This window comes from Crocuta crocuta, unplaced genomic scaffold, assembly GCF_008692635.1.
Source record: "Crocuta crocuta isolate KB4526 unplaced genomic scaffold, BGI_CrCroc_1.0 scaffold219, whole genome shotgun sequence".
Lineage (NCBI taxonomy): Eukaryota > Metazoa > Chordata > Mammalia > Carnivora > Hyaenidae > Crocuta > Crocuta crocuta.
The window spans coordinates 9,154,489-9,174,920 of NW_027551572.1; the positions used below are offsets into that span (position 1 = coordinate 9,154,489).

The 20,432-nt window shown below is 41.2% G+C and overlaps 1 long non-coding RNA gene across 1 annotated transcript; it reads right to left on the reverse strand.

Moving 5' to 3' along the window:
* Nucleotides 1–528: 528 nt before the first annotated feature.
* Nucleotides 529–19,994, reverse strand: LOC144220874 (uncharacterized). The gene is made up of 3 exons (XR_013331885.1): nt 19,868–19,994; nt 17,085–17,202; nt 529–588 (listed from the first exon to the last, which is right to left on the reverse strand). It is a non-coding gene; the product is annotated as an uncharacterized LOC144220874 (long non-coding RNA).
* Nucleotides 19,995–20,432: the final 438 nt, after the last annotated feature.

Sequence of the window (20,432 nt, forward strand, 5' to 3'; positions counted from 1 at the left end):
TTCCTCACTGCCTGACTTGTCTTAAAACTGCAACATGGGCTTCCCCACCCCTGCTTTGGTACTCAAGCTAAAGCATCAGTTCTTCCTGGGTGTCTAGCCTGCTGGCCTTCAGGTGGAAGCCACTGGTCTCCCCGGTCTCCAGCTTGCAGACTCACCTTGCAGATCTTGGAACTTGTCAGCTTCTATGGTCGCATGAGTCAATTCCTTGTAATACATCTTTCTCTATAAACATCCTATTGTTTCTGTTTCTCTGGAGCATCCCGACTCATACAGACTTCCTGACTCAGTGGGTCTAGGGCCAGGCCCGAGAACATGCATGTCCCGAGCCCCCGGGTGATGCTGGTACTGCTGATTCAGAGACCACACTTTGGGAACCTCTGCTTCTGGTTCGGGGAAGGCAAACAGCCTTCCTTCGTAATTTCCCCAACCCAGATCCTGGTGGCCAGCTTCTCCCACGAGACTCAACTTTCTTGAAACACACATTTAATTTGCTGTGTACACGACATGAATAAGAGACAGGCCTTGTGTTCAACGTGCTCACGGTCCAGAGGTGGCAGTAGGAGACAGAATACGATGTGGAATGAGCCTCTGTACAGGAATCAGAGAGGGCGAGAAAGAGAGTTAACCTGAGGGCAGAGGATGTCTGGAGTCTTCACGCAGAAGGAAAACCTGGGCAGGAAATGAGGAATGTGAGGAACCAGAGCTCAGCAAGGGTGGCTAGTCCCCTCTCACGTTTCGTTTCTTTTCAGTTCGACCCAGTTTCTCACAGCTCTGCTGGGGCCTGATTGCCCTGCCCTGAGAGAGGCACGTTAGTTCCCTGTTCTGCCAGCTCTGTGTCCCACACTTGGTCTGCGCAGGCCCATCTGGGAGACACTCAGGAGGAATGTACACTGAGCTCCTTGCTCGTCAGTTGTTCTGGGGATTGAAAGAGGCTCCACGAGCTTTACAACCAGTGAAAATTGTCGCCAGCCTCACAATTCTGGCCAACATGTCTATGCTTTGAAGTCTGGTTGCTGCCTTTTACAATTCTATTTTTAAAATGTATTAAAGATGTTTGAACGTGGCAGAGACTTCCCATAAAAGCCAGGCTGCTTGAGAATCAGGATGCCGGTCTCAATTTAAAGTGCCTGTTAAATAATAGGATACCCGTGTAAAAGGGGCTCCATGACCCGCTGGTTCTCATGGAAGCCAAGCTCACTCACCAATGCCCCTGAATGGATTCCAGAGGTAATCAAGCCCTCTATCTATCCCATTTATGCCATGAAAGTACCTTTTAATACAAAGTGACTGAATTTGTGTTTGAATCAGTCATTAACATAAAGGCACTAACCGAAGACAGGAAAAGGTCCCAAAAGAAATATTTTGGCCTAAGTTTTGCCTAAAAGTCAAGCAAGCGCTAACAGGTAGTTCCCACGATTCTGCAAGGCCTGGCTCCCTGAAGTGGGGTCAAGGGTCCTGCTATATGTCCACAGAATCACAACTCTGAGCATCATTTGGGGACCAATCTTTGACAGTCTATTTCATCTTGAGGACTTTATTGGACTTTTCAGGAAGCTACTTAAAAACAAATGAGATATGGCTCCTGACTTATGCCTCCCCCCCCCCCCCCCCCCCCCCCCCGCCCANTGGCTCTAGCTTCAATCCTGTCCATAGTTCTTCATCTTGCTGCTATCGTCTTTAATTCGGGTCTTTGCTCGTGTGCCCAACAGGGCAGGTTGATTTATTCCACCCTTACTACTACACCCACTTTTCAGTGTCTTATACTTTAGGAAGCTAAAATTCCCATTCCCAGACTCTCCTGAAGTTAGGAGTTGCCATGTGGCACAGTCTGGCCCATAAAATGTCAACCAAAGTCGGCTAGGGATTTCTGGGACGCTCTTGCTTTCCTGAAACCAGCACTGACGTGTCCTTCTTCCCATTGTCTTCTCCTGGCTACTGCCTGAGATGGGATCCACCAGCTAGCCATGTAAATGCCGTCTTGCAATGATGAGGGAAACACCAAGAGAAATGTGGGGTCCTTGGGCATCTTGAGCTATGAACCAATGTCTGCAATTGCTAACTTGTGTACTTCTTATGGAAGAAAAATGAAAACTCTAATTGGTTTAAGCTAATACTCTCTGTTCCTCAATGACTCAAAGCCATGGATCCTTTTTCACTGCACCATTACATGGGCTCGGAGTGATCAAGTTACTTGTTGCACACACACAGCTGTTAAATGGCAGAATCATGATTAAATCTGATAGATATCAGGCTAACTCTAAGACTTACCCTTCACTGAATTTTTTTCTGTGCATTCCTTGCATAGTGTCCTTGCATAGCATTCAAGCTGGAATGCTAATATTTGTTTTCTTTCCTTCCAGACAAGATATCTTTTAAAATCTGCTCTAGCAATTGGTAGATATGGCAAGTTCCCTTGCAACCTATTCTGGGAGACCACTGGAAAGACTCTCAATTATGTAACCGTTGAGCAACTGGGCCTTGATGCCCCTGGGGGAGAGTAATAGGCCCTTTCTGTGCTTGACAAAGGCAGCCTCTCCAAATAACAACATGGTATGTAGATCTGATCATTGTGGGGAAACATGAGAATGTATTCATGGACATCGAGAAGCCTTATAAAAGGAAACTGGGGTTACCAATTCTACCACGTTCCCAGCTCTTTTGGGATTCTACATCTTTAGATCTGCCAGATTCAGAGTCTCAACTGATATCTACTGGCAGGAGAAGAAAGTGAAGACCACCCAAGAGCGGAATCTCAGTGAGGGAAAGCAGTGTAGAGTACGCCGTCTCCTGGCTCATCAGCCACACGTGGACTCAGAGAAGTCAATGTGGACTGCCTTGAGAATAAGACCTCAACATGTCACTGTGAACCAATTTTTATTATCCCAAGCACTGATAAGGTCTGAACACCAGAACCAGAAAGAGAAACACTGCACAAACACGTAGCAGAGTATAGAATCGACAAGAACAGGAAGTTATTTTCAAGCTGCGTTGTCTGGCAGCTCCCTCAGTCTGATTCTCCAGCTGCTCTCTGAGACGCATCCAGAAGCAGGACTAAGCCTTTCTAGAATGAGGGAATATCAGGGGTTCTTAGATAATGTGGAAGGATGACCTTGAAAGATCCTGGATTCATGTTACTCTGATGAATTGAGGATCAGGCAATTTTAATTTGAAGACTGCAAGGCTACTCAAGTGATAGTGTTAATAGATAGAAATCAAGGGAAAATATTATAAGTGAAATGACCAAAATATGGGTAACTAACTGGTTGGACATTGTTAATGACGTGTAAAAATCTATTTGAATTCAGAGCATAATGAATCAGCTAACTCATATTTCAAACACTCCTTTTATGTCAAATTTTTCCTCCAATGGTCAAGAGACTCCATAATCAGGAATTATACTGGAGAGGGGGTGGGCCACTAGGCAAGTCTGTATTGTTTTCAGTTCCATGTTATTCAGTATGACTTTATGAGCCAATAAATATTCATGCCAGCCAGAATAAAAAATAGTATTAACCTTCTGGAATGTGTAGGAGGGAAGCTCTGGCTTTAAAGCTAATGGCTTTTATATCATTTTATTAAGATCTGGAAATCTGGGATTATTTTGAATCATAGTGTTGGAGAGTCAACATTGTTATATTAAAAGTATAAATTGTGGGGCACCTGGGTGGCTCTGTCAGTTGAGCATCCAACTTCAGTTCAGGTCATGATTTCACGGTTTATGAGTTGAACTCCACATTGGGCTTGCTGCTGTCAGCGCAGATACTTTTTGGGATCCTCTGTCCCCCCTTCTCTGCCCCTCTCCTGCTTGTTGGCTCTGTCTCAAAAGGAAATAAACTTTTTAAAAAAGTATAAATTGCATATATAGGATTAATGACAGATGAGCCCAGCAAGGGTAGATGAGATGGCTTAACTGGTGTTCGGCATTATTGGTAATAGTAAACATTTAGAATTCTACTAATAGCCCCAGATTTAGAGTTACAGATTGAGAGAGAGCCATCCAAGATACTAAGAAAAACACTGAACTATAACTATCATAAAATTCTCCAAAAGGCCTTAAGTTTTTAACTCCAAGCAGGAATCCTCATTAAAAACATAGCATGCCAGCTTTATCTCATCAGATGCCTCCAGAATCAATTGGGTGAGGAGGGACCTAATGGGCTTGAATAATTATGAAGTTGTACCAGGCCCTCAGCTAAGCACTTCATAGTCCCTTATTTAATCACCAAAATAATCAGATGAAATAGGTGTTATTATTATCTTTATGTTATACGAAGAAACAAGAGCACAGAAGAATTTCATGGATTGCTCCAAATTACATCGTCTATAAGAATCAAAGTTAAGGTTAAATACTGATTGTCTTTAGAAGAAGAACCAGTTACGTTGTGCCCAGTGCCATCCTCCCTCCTTGCCCCTCTTCCCTTCAGATACTTCTCAGTCAGGTTTCAGGAATCATCCAGAATCCACCTTTTTAAGTCTCAACTGGAAAGGAAAATTTCAAGGCACATAGGGTTTCCCTGACATTTCTACTCTGCTGAAATGTTAAATGATTGGTCTTTAGCATATGGTAGGAAATTTATATGCATCTCTACCACTACTGCGGGTTCCTTAAGGCTAGGGTCTTACTAATTTGGAATTTCCTTAGGAACAGACAAATGACCTCTCTGGAATACACTTGACAAATGTGCTGAATAACTGATACAAGGTAGAGACAAAGCAGGAAATCAAGCTCACTTGATGTTGGCCAGGGTCTTTCTAAGGCAGAGGGTCACAGATAAACTCTGGGGGCCTTGCCTGCTGGGAGACATGCTGAAGGACATGCTTCCGTGTCCTTCTCACGGGAAGCTCGCTGTGCTTCAATCTTGGTTCTCATCAAACGGAAGTGAGACCTTGGAACTCTTTGAAGAGTGCATTAAATTACTTCCACAAAATTAGTTTTACTTGATCAAAACGTGGTAGCATTAAATTGTTGCCTAGAAAAGCACTCTGGCTTTCACAGTTACATTCTTTTCTTTTCTTTAAATTTTAATCTCAATATAGCTAACATACAGTGCTGTACTAGTTTCAGGTGTAAAATACGGTGATTCAACGATGCCATATACAGTTATATTAGTTTTTCCTTACTCCTGCCATAACAAATTCATTTTATATAAAATGAATTCATAGAAATGTAGCATTTTGTGTCAGGTTTCTTTCACTTAGCATATTTTCAAGGTTCATCTATATTGTAGCATGCATTAATAGTTCATTCATTTTTGTGGCTGAATAATATTTCATTGTAAGGATATGCCACATTTTGTTTATCCATTCATTAGTTGAACATTTGGCTTGTTTCCACATTTTTACTGTTATGAATAATGCTGTTATGAACACTTGTATACACATCTTATGTGAACATGTGCTGTAAATATTTTGGATATATACCCAGGATTAGAATTGATGGGTCATAGAGTAACTCTGTGTTTAACTTTTTTAATGTTTATTTATTTATATTGAGAGAGACTGAGAGACAGAGCGCATGAGCAGGGGGAGGGGCAGAGAGAGAGGGAGAGAGAGAATCCTAAGCAGGGTCTGTGATGTCAGTATGTAGCTCTACACAGACTCCATCTCATGAACCGAAATCAAGAGTTGTATGTTTAACTGACTGAGCCACCCAGGTGCCCTTCTATGTTTAACTTTTTAAGTAATTCCCAACTATTTTCCATAGTGGTCTCACCATTTATTTTCATCCCTATCAGCAAGACATAAGGCAATTTCTCCATATATTGCCAATACTTGTTATTGTCTGATTTTAAAAAATTATAGTCATTCTAGTAGAGGTGAAGTGGTATCTCATTGTAGTTTGGCATTTTCCTAATAAGCAATGACACTGGGCATTTTTTCATGTGCTTCTTGCCTTTGAAGCACAAAAGGTTTTAATTCTAATGAAATCAAATTTATCTATTTTTCTTTGTGTTTTAGGTGTCATATCTATGACAATGTTGTTTAATCCAAGGTCATGAAGAATTATACCTATGTTTATATCTAAGAATTTTATAGTTTTCTACTGAGGTCTTTGATACATTTTACATTCATCTCTGCATATGGCATGAAATAGAAATCCAACCTCATTCTTTTGCTTGAAGAGTTTCAGTTGTTCTCGTATCATTTGTTCAAATGACTTCTTTCCCTATTGAATCATCCTGGATCCACTGTCAAAAATCAACTGGCCATAAACATATAGGCTTATTTCTGGACTCTCAGTTCCATAACACTGATCAGTAAGCCCATCCTGTGACAGTACAACACAGTGTTGATGACTGTAGCTTTGTGGTACATTTGGAAATTGGGAATTGTGATGAACAATTTTGGTCTTTTTCAATATTGTTTCAGCTATTCTGGATCTCTTGCATTTTCCATACTTTAGGATCAGTCTGTGAATTTCTGCAAAAAGCACAGCTTAAATTTTGATTGGTACTGTATTTCATTTATAGAGTAAATTGAAGGGTATTGCCTTCTTAACATTGTTAAATCTTCTAATCCACCATAATGGATGTTTTTCCATTTATTTAGGTCTTCAATTTCTTTCAATGATGTTTAATTTTAAGTATTAAGCTTATTACTACTTATTCTGTTTGGTGCGATTATTAAAGGAATTGTTTCCTAATTTCATTTTTGGATGTTCATTGCTGGTAAACAGAAATACAACTAATGTTTGCAGAGTAATCTTGTATTCTGCCAACTTGCTGAACTTGTTTATTGACTATAATATTTTTTTGTTATTCCTTAGTATGTTTTAGGTGCAACATGATGTCATCTGCAAATAGAGATAGTTTTACTGCTTCCCTCCCAATATTCCCTTCTAATTTATTGAGTCTGTTTATCATGAAAGAATTTTAGATTCTGTCCCATACTTTTTCTATGTCTATTGAGATAATCATGTGGGTTTTGACCTTTACTCTATTAATATGGTGTATTATGGCGACTGACTTTCACATGTTGAACCAACTTTGCATTCCTGGGATAAATCCCACTTTGTCATAGCATATAATCATCTTTGTATGTTTCTGCTTCAGCTTGCTAGTATTTGCTTGAGGATTTTCATAAAAGATATTGATCGGTTGTTTCTGTTTATTGTGATGTGTTTGGCCTTATAGAATAAGTTGAGAAGTGTTTCTTCTTCTGTGTTTTGGAAGAGTTTGTGAGTAATTTGTGTTAATTCTTTAATGTTTAATAGAACTCATCAGTGAAGACATCCTGTTCTGACTTCTCTTTGTAGGAAAGTTTTGGATTACTATTTTTTTTTANGTTTTGATTTGTATTTCCCTGGAAAGTTTTGGATTACTAATTACATTATTTTACCTGCTATTGGTCTATTCAGATTTTCTATTCCTTCTTGAAACAGTTTTATTAGTTTCTTGCCTTTCTAGGATTCTATGTCATTTAGGTTATCCATTTATTGGCATATGAGTATTCATAGCAGTCCCTTATCTTTTTATTTCTGTAAGGTCAGTAGTAATGTTTCCTTTTTTTTTTTTTTTTTAGTAATTTGATTCCTCTTTTCTTCTTAGTCAATGTAGCTAATTGTCAATTTTGTTGACCTTTTCAAACAACCAACATTTAGTTTCGCTGATTTTCTCTATTGTTTTCTCTTCTTATTTTTTCTGTTCTAATTTTATTACTTCCTTTATTCTATTTGCTTTGGGTCTTAATTTGCTCTTTTTTTCCCCTAGTTTCTTGAAGTACAAGCTTAGGCTATTCATTGGAGAGCTTTCTTTTTTTAAAATTAGGTGTTTACAGTTATAAATTTCCCTCTAAACACTGTTTTCATTGCATATCATGAATTTTGATATGTTATGTATTCATTTGCACTCATCTTGAAGTATTTTGTAATTTCCCTTATGATTTCTTCTTTGATCCATTCATTATTTAGAAATGTGTTGTTTAATTTTCACGTATTTGTGAATTACTCAAATTTCTTTCTGCTATGGATTTTTAACTTCATTCCATTGTTTGTAGGATATAATTCGAATGATTTCAATATTTTTAGGTGTATTGAAACTTCTTATATGACCTAATATATGATCTATTTTGGGGAAGTTTACATATGCACTTCAGGAGAAGAATGTGTGCTCTGCTGTCATTGGATGGGGTGTTTCATAGATGTTTGGTTTGTTTTATAGCTGGTTTGTAGTTTGGGGGAAGTCTTCTACTTGCTTGCTGATTTTCTGTCTAGTTGGTCTATCCATTAATGAAAATGGAATGTTACAATTTCCAACTATTATTGTTGAATTGTCTATTTCTCCCTTCAAGTCTGTCAGTTTTTGCTTCATGTATTTTGGTGCTCTATTGTTAGATGCATACATGTTTATAATTATATCTTCTTGATGGCTTGCCTCTTTTACATTGTAAAATGTAATTTTAAAAAAAAACGTTTATTTAATTTTGAGAGAGTACAAGTGGGGGAGGGACAGAGAGAGGGAGACAGAGCATCCAAAGTAGGCTCTGTGCTGACAGCAGAAAGCCTGATTTGGGGTTCAAATTCACAAACTGTGAGATCATGACCTGACCCAAAGTCAGACGCTCAACCGACTGAGCCACCCAGAATTTTTTTGTCTCTATTAACAGTTTTTATCTTAAAGTCTATTTTGTATGATATTGTGTAGTCACTCTAGCTCTCTTTTGGTTATTGTTTATGGTATATCTCTTTTCAACTTTTCACTTTGAAGCTACTTGTGTCTTTGGATCTAAAGTGTGTCTCTTTTAGATGGCATATAGTTGAACAATGCCTGGGCAGCTCAGTGGGGCACCTGAGTGGCTTAGCATCCAACTCTTGATTTTGGCTCAGGTCATAATCTCATGGTTTGTGGGTTTGAGCCCCATATCGGGTCTGGGCTAACAGTGTGGAGCTTGCTTGGGATTCTCATTCTCTCCCTCTCTCTTTGCCTCTCCATGTGCTCTCTCTCTTTCTCTCTCTCTCCTTCTCTCAAAATAAATAAATAAAATAAACAAAAAAATTAGATAGCATGTAGTTGAATCATGCTATTTTTAATTGATTCTGCCAATATCTGCTTTTTAATTGGTTTGATCATTCACATTTAATGTAATTATTGATAAAGGGGATTTATGTTTGTGTCATTTTCTTACTTGTTCTCTGTATGTCTTACGTCTTTTTGTTTCTATATTCCTCCATTACTGTCTTCTTTTGTGTTAAATATTTTCTATTGTACCATTTTAACCACCTTTTCTTATTATATATTTCTTAAGGTGATTGCCCTAGAGATTGCAACATAATAATTTATAAGAGTCCAGTTTGATTAATATCACCTTAACTTAAATGACAAAAACTTTGCTCCAAATAGCTCCATTGCTCCTCTCCTTGATACTGGTTTTGTCACAAATTCCGTCTTCATACATGTACACATCAACATCTATTTATAATGACTGATTTAGGAAGCTGTCTTTGAAATCAGATAGAGGGAAAAGTAGTGAGAAACACAAAGTACATTATTACTGTCTTTTATATACTACCTAGATAGTTACTTTTTCTATATAGTTGCTTCTATAGTTTTATATAGTTGCTTTATTTCTTCACGTTGAGTTGAGTTACTAGCTAGTGTCCTTCTATTGCAGCCTGAAGAATTCCCTTTAGCATTCTTGTAAAGCAGACCTGCTAGCAAAAATGTCTCTCAATTTTTATCCATAGCAATAGAATCTTTTGGTGGTTATTTAGAAATTCTTATTTTGGTCTGTTTATTGTTTATCTTTTTTTTTCTTATTTCCTCCTTCATTTTTATAGGATAATTTTATTGAATATGAAAATCTTGACTGACAGCTTTGTTTCCTTCAGCAGTGCACACATTATCCCAGTGCCTTTTGGATTCCATGGTTTCTGATGAGAAATCAGCTGCTAATTGTATTGATGCCCATGTCCACATGATGCATGTGTGCTGCTCTCACTGCTTTCAAGATCTTCCCTTTGTTTTTGAACACTTTTTACTTACTAGGCATAAATCTCTTGAGTTTATTCTACCTGGAATTCATTGAGCTTCTTGGATGTATATATTAGTACTATCCATCAAATTTGGCAAGTCTCTTGCTATTATTTATTCAAATATTTTTTCTACCCCTTTCTCTTGATTTTCTTCTGGGACTACCATTATGTTTTTGTGCTTCATGATGTTTCTTGAGTTTCTGAGGCTATGGTCACTTTTTAAAATTTATTTTTCTTTCTGTTCTTCAGACTGGATCATCTCAATTGACCTGTATTCAAGTTTGCTGATTCTTTCTACTGCCTGTCTGATTCCGGTGTTGAGCCCACCTTGTGAATTTTTAATTTAAATTATTATTATTGTTATTATTTTTTTTTTGAGACAGACAGAGCATTAGCAGGGGAGGGGCAGAGAGAGAGGGAGGGAGACACAGAATCCAAAACAGGCTCTGAGCTGTCATCACAGAACCTGATGTGGGCCTCAAACCCATGAACCATGAGATCATGACCTGAGCCAAAGTCGGGACACCCAACTGACTGAGCCACCCAGGCACCCCTCATTTAAATTATTATAATTTTTAACCCTAGAGTTTCTATTTGTTTTATTTTTTACAATTTCCATCTCTTCATTAATATTATGTATTTGGTGAGACAATGTTCTTACACTTTATTTTTTTTTACATAGCTTCCTTTAGCTTTTGGAATATATTTAAAATACCTGACTTAAAGTCTTTGTCTCATAAATACAACCTCTAAGTTTTTTCAGAGACCATTTCTATGGATTGCTTTTTTGTTGTTGCTGTATATTGGTCACACTTTTTTGTTTCTTTGCATGTATTTTAATTTTTACTTGAAAACTGGACATTTTATATACTCTAATGTTCTGTAGAAATCAGATTTTTCCCTCTTCAGGGCTTGTTGATATTGCTGCTTGATGTAGTTGTTATTATCTATTTAGTGACACCTGAATTATTCTGTAAAGTCTATGTTATTTGTCAGGTGTAGCTACTAAAATCTCTGCTCAGTCATCTCAGTGGTCCAGGTGATGACTGGAGAGAGGTTTTCTTAAATGTCTAGAACAACATGTCTCTCTGTCTTTGCTGAGGGGCTTGGTGTGCACTTGGGGGGGGAGGGGGTGCATCTTCAACACCAGCCAGGCAGTTGGCAACTCTGCCTTAGCCTTCACTTTGCTGCTTGTGCAGACCCTCAAAGTCAGCCAGAGATGAGTGGTTAGGGCCTTCTCAGGTTACTCCTAAGCATGTGCACAGTCCTATACTTGTACATGGACTTCTAGATTCCCAGGAATATGCTGGAGCTTTAGAAAGCCCTCATGACATTTCATTGCCCCTCTAAGCCTCCTTTAGGGAAGGTGAGCCCAGGTTCCACTGCCTGTCTCTTTGCTGCTACTTTTCCTCTTCTTCTTCCTCTCATAGCTTAGCATTATCTCCTCAGCCCCAACTGGTCACAGTGAGACTGGCTCTGCTCTCTCCAGGATTCAAATTCCAGGTGGCCTCTGCCTTCTTCTGGACTTCATGCCCAGCAGAAATCATCCAGATTTGGAGTTTGTCAATAGTGTGGTTATTTAGAAAACATGCGACTCCACTGTTAGCCCCCTTGAAGCTGAATATGCACAACTAGACCGACTTCTACTATTAAGCATTAATCTTGTCTGGCAATGCTGGCCACATGCATCCTTTTCTCTCTTCATTTCCTGATTCTCTTATGCCCTTAAGATATTTCTCTCATTAAAAACTATTTTAAAAACACTTTAACACTGCTTCTAGTATTCTTTTTCTTGCTTTGATCTCAAACTTTATTTTTGTGTGTGTTGTGCCTTCAAAAATGCAAAGCACCACCTTCAGCCATTACTTTCACACATCATTTTCTAGAAGTTGAAGTCTCAAAATTCACATCAGGGAAAGTGGACAGAAGGACAAGAGTACAGCACACCAGTTGACTTAAAAAGTGGCATCCATTTAATGAAGGGAGGGCTGCTGAGTGTTTTGATTGGTGTAGTTTTTTAGTTTCTCAGCCACGGGGCAGACAGATGGAGAGGAATATATTATTTCCCTATTTACCTTTTTGATGGCAGGTGTCACTGGTTTTCAGCTGCGTAGCACTGCTGGGTCCTCAGTTTTGTTCTTCATTGTAGCATCATTGGTGGGCGGGGGGAAGGCACAGCTTTGAGGATATTATTCCCACATGCTAGAAACAATAATCACTATCTTTCCTAACATTTGGGAAGTATTATAAATTTTAGTCCTTTTTTTGGTCTCTTCATGGGTAAGCTTAGAGAAATGTTGGGAGAAGCCAGAGCAGAACTGAAGTCATTTTATTTATTTTTTTAATATAATTTATTGTCAAGTTGGCTCACATACAGTGTATACCGTGTGCTCTTGGTTTTGGGGGTAGATTCCAGTGATTCATCCCTTACATATATACCCAGTGCTCATCCCAACAAGTGCCCTCCTTAATGCCCATCACCCACTTTCCCCTCTCCCCCAACCCCCATCAACCCTCAGTTTGTTCTAAGTCTTTAAGAATCACTTGTGCTTTACCTCCCTTCCTCTCTGTAACTTCATGGAAAGAGCCTAAATGTCCATCAAATGACGAATGGATCAAGAAGACATGGTTTATATACACAATGGAATACTACATGGCAATGAGAAAGAACGAAATCTGGCCATTTGTAGCAACATGGATGGTACTGGAAGGTATTATGCTAAGTGAAATAAGTCAGGCAGAGAAAGGCAGATACCAGATACCGTATGTTTTCACTCAAATGTGGATCTTGAGAAACTTAACAGAAGACCATGGGGGAGGGGAAAGGGAACTGAAGCCATTTTAAATGAAAGTCATGCAGACAGGTCCAGGTTTCTATGAGCAAAATCTTCTTTTCTTGGTTGTGGTCCTGGGTTTTTGCCATGTTCTCAAATTTTAAAGATTCTTTACTTTAAAGACTCACCCTTCACACTCACCCTTCAACTCTCCTATGTAGAGAACCCCCAAGGATGTTCAATGTGGGAAAACCTTTAGAAGCTAACTTATTTTTTAATGTTTTATTTATTTCTGAGAGAGAGAGACAGCGTGAGCAGGGGAGGGTCAGAGAGAGAGGGAGACACAGAATCTTAAACAGGCTCCAGGCTCTGAGCTAGCTGTCAGCACAGAGCCCGATGCAGGGCTTGAACCCACGAACTGTGAGATCATGACCTGAGCCGAAGTTGGACGCATAACCAACTGAGCCACGCAGGTGCCCCAGAAGCTAACCTTTTTGAGAAAAAATTTGAAAAAGTAAACTTGGGAGTCTGAAAACAAAGTCTGAAATTTTTTCGTGAAGTTTTAAATTATGAGCTTCACCAGCTGGTGATGTTTAAACTCTTTCACAACTGGTAGACATGAATGTCAGAATGAGTAATCGGAATGGACGCCGGGCAGAATGCCTGGACAGGGACCTGGGGCCCTGATGTGCCAGGCATTTGTTCTTTTGTTGCTGGATCATGAGGAGGTTAAAGGAGTCATGAGGGCGGGGCCAGAGATTCCAGAGGGAATGGGATCCACTTCTTGGGGCTCAGAGCAGTGACTATTTGCCAGTATAAAAGAATGTCAATATATTAACAGCTGGCATGCTGGTAGTGGTACATAGAAGTGGAACATCAACTCTAGCCCTGGATTCTAAGCTGTGTGGACAGGGACCATATTTCCTTGCTCACTGTGTTATCCTCAGAACGTCCATCAGCACTTGTCTTATAATAAGGAAATAATATGTATGGAATCAGTAAGTAAATGGGCACCAAATAAATATACACATAAGGATATGCCTCATCCAGATGAGAGCTCATAGTGACAGTGGGAGACATTTTCCTATCAGTAAAACAGGATTATGATGATATGTGCCCTTTTTCTTTATTTCACAGAGAGAACTCCGAAATGACACTTAGGAAAAACAATTCATTTTACTGTCCTTAGGAGAAAAGCCCACTGAATAAATCCTGAGCATTGTGTTTGGCACGGCGCCTGGCACCTGTGGGAGCCAGTGCGGTCAAGAACAGCAATGATGATCATCGCGGCGGTATCACTGCACTTGCTAATATACTTTTCAACCAGAGTTAATAAGCAAAGCAGTAGTCTGAGTATTACCATTCATTTTCTTCCAGAAAATATTTTCAATGCCCCTCGATGACTGAAGGCTGACCCAAAGGCAGGCAGGTAAACATTTCTTTCAGGTGTTGCATGGTTTATCCCCAGCCCTCCCTTCCAGCCTACTCTTCACCCCCACCCTGCCATGCAAATGACACCATTAATATGCAACTTTGGGAAATGTCTCCGGGCCCAGGCAAACACACCGCCAAAAGGAATTCCTTAAATGGCGGTGCCCTGGCCTTGGGGCATCCATCGGCTTCTGTGAGCTTCTTCTCTGCCTTCCCTGTTCGCCTACAGTCTAACCGGCCCGTATGGGCAATCATAACACTTCATTGTCCAGTACCATCATTACAATATTGTTATCATCTGAGCCGGAGTCTGACACTTTCTCTAAGACCTTTCAAATAACCCCTTTACTAGGCTTCAGTACCAAACCATTCAGGGCAAATCTCTGCTTTGTGCTTGTCAGCCTTAATAGACTGGATGTCACTTGAGCCTGTAAAAAGTGCCTGCTCCTCAGCTGTCAGTCAGTCCTGGCGGTGTCAGCGGAGAGCGTGGCTGGAGCTGGCTGGATTAGAGGGTAGTTACCATAGCTGTCAGATTACTGACAGCCTGACACCCACACTTCCAACTTCCTCTTACTGTATTTGGTTTCTGTTGAGCTCTCTGGACCTTTCTTAAGGTGGATCCCTCTGTTGGAAACAGATCATAATTTGGCTAGCATCTTCTGAAGTTGGGCTCTTCTCTCCTCTGTTACGATTTGTGGAAAGCTTCTTATTTTAAGCAGCGCTTATATCTCAGTGAATATTTTTAACCCCATGTCAGCCAAAATGTCATCTCATCTCGTTCTACTTTCCAAGTTTATGGACACTCCGTGGGTGTGCATATGTGTGCGTCTCAATTTTATCATCTTAATTAGTCAAGGAAATATAACTCGCGACCAAAATGTTCCCTCTTATCCCTTCCTCATCTACAATGTTTTTATCCTTCTCTTTGATCACGCCTTTGTTGGACCCTTTATGTTAGATAGGACGCTCTGTCAGAGACAGAGAGAGAGAGAGAGCGCGTGCACATGTGTTAGAAGGTGTGGGTGTATACAGATTGTTGGCTTTTCTATGAATGTGGATATATATTCAGACCTAATGAAAGGCAGTCAGCTAACGGCTGAGGCAGGAAGAACAAATTGGCAACTCTCCAAACCATGCCTTCGTTAATATTCACCTTGAATACAGCCAATTAGCGAATGAAGGGTCTCTCCCTCCTTCCCTTTCTCCCTCTTTTAATTTTTCACCCACTCCCTTCTATTTTCCCCTCCTTTCCTTCTTTCTACACTTGTTAAGTGCTTACTATCTTGCAGTCTCCACGCTGCTGTTCACCAGGCAAACAAAAGCAAATGTGCCTACACCCTTGTCACAAGTTCACAGCTGCCTGGTCACATTCCTCAGGTATGTTTGAATTTCACAGGCTTTCACTTCTGACCAGGGAGGCGAGATTAATTAACACTTTCATTTACTTAGGCAATAATCAAGGCCGATTTGCTGTTATGAAACCAGGCTTCAGGACCAGAAATGCAACTTTTGCTCAATCTTGACTTTGCTTACTATTTAACCCTGCTACAGAATTAGACTTGAGTGTGCATTCCGAGAATAGCTTCCAGCACACACAGGCCCATGCACATTGGATGCTGTGTGGCTCCAGGGGCAAGAAAGCACTAGGCTTCAGAAAACCTACCTGTACTGGGAAAGTTACTTCACCTCGTTGAACCTGTTATCTTTTTTCTAAATTGGGGATGAGAATACTTATCTGCCAACCTAATAAGCCTATAGTCCATACGTGACTGACCATCTATATGAAAGCACTTTCCAAACCGCGATGTACCACAAAAGCAAATTGTGATCATAGTATTACCCTATGTGGTTATGTATCGAATTGATATTGGCACTCGCTTATTTAGACCCTTTAACTTATTCTTATTTCCTTGGCCACACATATTTTGCTTTTACTTTTCTACCATATAATCACAGTGCTGAAAAAAAAAAGACTCCCCTGTAAAAATAATAGATTACATATGATTAAACTTATGAACTCACACTCAAATCAGGAGACTTTAGTGGTCCTCTCTGTTCCTTACAGTGCTTTTTAACAGGGTCGTGGCTTTTTAAGACCATTGTTGTTTTCAATGAGCCCAGCAAAACGGTTCAGATTAAAATGAATCAGTGTCTACCTCAATTGCTAGGAAATTTCATACTGCTTACAAGTCCAGAAAGTTGATGGCATAAAGTTCAAACCAGAGACTGAAAAATGTAGTAAACATATTAGAAAGGCAGGGGGTAGAAGAAGGGTACAAGAACGTTATGGTTTCAGTGCCAAAGCCAAAGACATATTTTTTCCAGCACTTCCTCCCCATTCCAAAAAAATTTTTTTGAAATAAAAAGACCCTTATATTTCACCCAATTAAATGTTGGAAAACAGCCTTCCAATATCATTTACAAGCATCCAGAAGTTTCACACGCAACAACCCTCCCACCTTCTCGCTTTTGCTCTAACATGCATTCTTTATGCTACGCGCTGGTGGGGTCCGTGTACCCCATGCTACAATAACCATGGCTTCCATTATTCAGCTCGCGGGCTGAAAAACATCACATCTAACAAATAATAAGTGGGTTGCGAAAATGTTTCGTTTGCAAACCAAGCGTTCCGGTCACATTTCTGTTGAACTTCCCAGGCAAGGATGCCCTTCTACGTCAGCAAACTTAAATGCTTTTTCAACCCAGTTCCCTCCTGAGCTCCACTCATCAATGAAGGCCTGCGATTTTCAAGTAAGGGACTCACCTGTGGCCCCAAAGCTGAGAAAGACAGCCGACTGACAGAGAAACAGAACCCCCAGCATAATTAGCTGAGGGGATAGATTGGCCAGCTTTTAATAAGAACCGCCGTCTTATTTTTCACCCCAAAGTACAAAGAGTGCTCTTCATACCTCCTCTTCATCTCTGCTGCAGCCTAAATTCCAAAGTGCAAAACTCTCAAGACCGTACTTGTGGACAATGCAGCCAGGGCAGGCTTACGTATGCGACCTTGAACCTCAGTTTCCTTGTCTGTAAAAGAGAGAAAGTTTTATTAATAGGACTTAAACTGGATTGAATGGGATACTTCATGTGAATCTGGCATAGTGGCTAGCACGAAGTAAGTGCCTAATGAATGGTGGTTATTATTACTATCAGTATTACAGCTGCTATTTGCATTCTCATTTTGACACAGGCTGAGTTCCCTAAGACTTCGTGGAAAGTTGAGGAAACCTTCAAGGTGTTAGTCTTATGTGTACCTGATCCTGTGCAATGATACATTTCTAGTCATTCGTCCCCACATTTATTTAGTTCATTCAACAAATTTTNATCTGAAGCAGGCCCCAGGCTCTGGGTTGCCAGCACAGAGCCCCAATGCCGGGTTCCAACTCGCGAAACGGGAGTTCGTGACCTGAGCCGAAGTCGGGTGCTTAACCGACTGAGCCACCCAGGTGCCCTCATTCAACAAATATTTAAAGGTCTGCTGTGTGCCAGGCACCAGGCCAGATGAAGAGTTACAGAGAGGAACATTACTTGCCCTCCAGGGATTCCCGGACAAGTGGAGTAGGCAGAGATGTTAACATTTCCTAGGAATGTAACCAGAGCTATGACAGAAATATGGAAATGCGGTGCCAGGAGCACTTAGGAAGTAGCATTTTCTTCTACTAGAAATGTTAGAAAAGGCTTCTGAGGAGAGACACCTCTGAGGTGAATCTGAGATTACACTGCAGAGTAGAACAGGGAAGGGCATTTTAGGAAATATGCAAAGACATGACCAGACTGTGACCAGGTATGTGTGTGGAGGGGAGGGGTGCATGGGGCCGTGGGGGAACGGTAGCCTCCCATGCTGTGGGGGACAGCAACAAGCAGGTCCACTGACGGAGCCTTGGACACAGGCACACAGCGCTTTCCTCAAAGTTTAGGGATCTGCTGACAATTTTGAATGAGAGAATGACAGGGTCAGATTGCATTCCAGAAATACCATGCTAGATGCAGGGTGACGGGCATAGTTATGCCAAGAGTAAGGCCAGCAGGGAGATAACAAAGGCCAGAGACGGGGAAAATGGGGAGGAAGGAGTGAATCCAGAGACGACGAGGAGGAGGAGGAAAGGTCGGAGGAAGAGGACACGGCCTGGCTTTTGGAGAGCTGGGCCTCGGGAGTGAAAGGAAGCCAGAGCTCACAGTGCTTTCAGATTTCTGACCCAGGGGACCCCAGAGAGAGTGAAGTACTCACCAGGACGGCAAGTATGATGGACGACCTGGTTTAGAGGGAGAAGCAAAGGATAGGGACAGGCGGGGGCCCGGGAGAAACAAGTCTGTGGCCTGGGGCAGGTTAAATATGAGGCGTCCGTGGGACATTTAGTGAATATGCTCAATAATGACATGACGCTTCGGTGAAGGCCCGGGAGGAACATGAGGGCATTTCTAGAGTGGGCTTGGTGTTTGAAGCCATAGTCGTGGAGGAGGCTGGAAGGAGACGGTTGCCGAAGAGGGCACAAGACACGCCCCGGGACGGAGCCCCCGATGCTCCAGCGTTAGGGATGAAGAAAGGAAGCGGGCCCCGGGCGGAGCCCAAGAAGGGCTGGGAAAGCAGACGGAGTGCTGGAGAAGCCACGTGGACGGTGGCAAAGATGAGGGCGGAAGCGTGGCCATTTCATTTTGGAGAGAAGCTCAGGAGGCCGAGGGTCTTCAGAGTGGACGATGACCAGCCGGCCCGGTGAGAGGAAGTGTCAGGACTTCTGCACGATAACAGGACGCTGGGGAGAGGGGCCAGAGGCCAGGGGAGAGCATCATAAGCTTGCGGGGGGCACTGGGCAGGACAGGCTGAACAAGAGAGGCAGAGGACTGGCCTCGTAGGGCCATCAGATTCTTGCCTCAAGGTTAAAGCCCCACCTCTTTGCTGCCTGCTCTATTTTCCTTATCACAAACTTGATTGCAGCTTGGAAATCTTTAAACCTGTTTTCTTCACCCCTCTCACTTCAAACATACATAATAAATGGAGAGAATTAGCATTTGTCATCCCCTAGAATCCCAGGTGGCTCAAAAAAGAGTCCCGAGGAGCTCCACTTACATATTTTTTTGTTCTGAAACCGCTCCTTTCAAACTGATTGCATCACTGCCTCCCGGAAAACCCGACAGGTATGATACTCCCCTTGCCTAACCCTGCTTTCTTCCTCACAGCAGGCAGGAGTGACGAGCTGCCTGTAACCAGCAGCTGAGACACCCAGAGACCCGGTGTCTTTGAACAGTATCCAGCGCTTCCTTCCCCAAACTGCACGAGCGCCTGCCTGGGCTGAGCAGCAAGAGAGAGACATCTGTGATATCTGATGACAATCATCTCTGATTAGACTGTCACTACACAGCACAGGCGAGTCGGGGCCACAGCTAATTAGCTATGTGAGGCCAGCTCTCTGTTTACTGGAACTGTACTAACAAGTTGCAGCTTTTCCAACGCAGAGGAGTCACTGCACATATGCCAGCCGGGAACCCTTCACTCCAACAGTTTAGGGACCGAGCTGCTACTTCTTGGGTACACAAAAACCGTGAAACATTAATGTCTTTGCGCCGTGAGCCACTCTTAGTCCATGTTTCCACCTTCTGCAAGCTGTTGCTTCAAGGAAAAGTAGTAGACTAAACTACTTTATAGAATCTGATATTATTCTAAGTGGGCTTGTACTTGTAAGTGGACATCTCTTACTTTCCGGTTTTCCGTGGTTCTTGGGCTGTGTCAGGGAAATCAGCGAAGTCTGAGAAATGTAGCTACAACTGGCTCTTCTCATTTGAGCTAAAGGGAGAAAGAACCAGATGAAAAATTAGAAATTTAATGGAAATTAAGGACACAAGACCTTTCTTATCCCCTTGGTGATTGATAGAGTTCATCGATTGTTCATGAACATAATGCCCACCAGTATTTCCAACTGGTGCCACAGAACCAGTACAAATGTTTTTGTAAACTTTTTTAACTCAAAATGTTTTTCTAAACTTTTTTAAACCTAAGTGAACATGTCCGTGTAAGTTCTCATTTGCTCATTACAAAGGTTTCTCTGATAACTCCAAGAGATTATATGCTATTCTGTAGCTTACATTTCCTTTAGAAACAAGTGTGTCTAAGTCATAACAAATGTGGCGTGGGGGGCAGAAAACTGGAGTGTTTTGCAAGGTTAACCAAAATTGGCAATATCAGTCTCTGAATTACTGTCAGAAGCCCAAACCCTTGCAAATGGATTCATTTTTTCATATGATGCATCTACGACCTACTCTTA